The sequence below is a fragment of the Buceros rhinoceros genome, unplaced genomic scaffold, assembly GCF_000710305.1.
Source record: "Buceros rhinoceros silvestris isolate BGI_N320 unplaced genomic scaffold, ASM71030v1 scaffold6810, whole genome shotgun sequence".
Classification (NCBI taxonomy): Eukaryota; Metazoa; Chordata; class Aves; order Bucerotiformes; family Bucerotidae; genus Buceros; species Buceros rhinoceros.
Window position 1 is genome coordinate 71,555 of NW_010390125.1, and position 1,178 is coordinate 72,732.

Here is a 1,178-nt window from a genome sequence, read left to right on the forward strand (position 1 = left end):
TCTAACAAACATTAGGATTCAGGCTGCAAACGGATGGGACAGGACCAACAGGATTTTCAACTAAATGTAATAGCTGTGCGTATTTGATTACTTAGGACGGACAAAATGAAATACCATAAGGACCACAATAAAACATTGATAGACTGAACAAAAACACGGTAGTGACGTGCTTCAAGACAGATAGCAGAGAGTGAATTTTTGTGACAATCTCCCTAAGGCTTTTGTGCTGTTACCTTTATATCCTATCTTGTCTGCTTTTATGGCCAAGGAGGGAAAATTTGGGAAACAATTAAAATAATTTAATATATCCAAAATCGATAATTGTTTTCAGTCTAACATTGCATTTAAAAAAAAACAGTATCTGTCAGTTCCTAGCGATGAAATCTGGCATGCAGCCAACATGATCTGTATGAGGATGACAACGCTATAAATATGTAGATTTTGGTGTTCCTTATCTGTGACTATGAGAAGACACTGACAGAAGCAAGTACATACATGACACTAACTATCTTATAAGAACGTGGCTACAAATCAGGTTCGGACAAAATGATTTTCTGTGAACTTTTACACAAAAGACTTACGTAACTGGCTAAACACTTCCTCACTTTGTAGAACTACTATCTTCGTGAACTAACCTACTGACCCATTTCAGTTAAGCCCAGCTGACCTTAGAACATCTTTTAGAAGTAATAGTCTCATTTTTTTCTTCTAAAGATTTTTGAATTTACCAACTCCTTTCAACCATGTAGCTCCAAGTTATAAACATTCCCCCCCAAAAGGTATAAAGGGTGCTTAACTCTTGTCAAATTATTTTTTGAAGACGGTGTCTTCAAAAGGAAGGAAAGGAGGAAAACCTCTTGTGAGGAAGGATGGTGATGCTACAGTTATGGATACTGTGCCATCATACCAGGCTGAGATTAGTCTTGCTACTCATCCTTTCAGACTGTACCTGCTAATAGTGTTTGCTGACGTACGGAGAGCTATTTCCGGCTTAATCTTTTTTCTGCTTAATTTATGGAAGATTTACATAATTAATTGCAATACTGGCAGAGAGTTTTAGGAGTCAACGGGGTACACTGAAGACCTATTGTGTGAAAGCCTGGATATTGCCATCAATATTGCCATATTCTAACGGAAAAAACCACAAATAAGGAGTAGAGAAAGATACTCAGGGAAAG

The 1,178-nt window shown here is 37.3% G+C and overlaps 1 protein-coding gene across 2 annotated transcripts in view; it reads right to left on the bottom strand.

Moving 5' to 3' along the window:
* TENM3 (teneurin transmembrane protein 3) overlaps positions 1-1,178 on the bottom strand; it is a 120,028-nt gene that overhangs the window by 65,074 nt on the left and 53,776 nt on the right. The window lies entirely within an intron of this gene.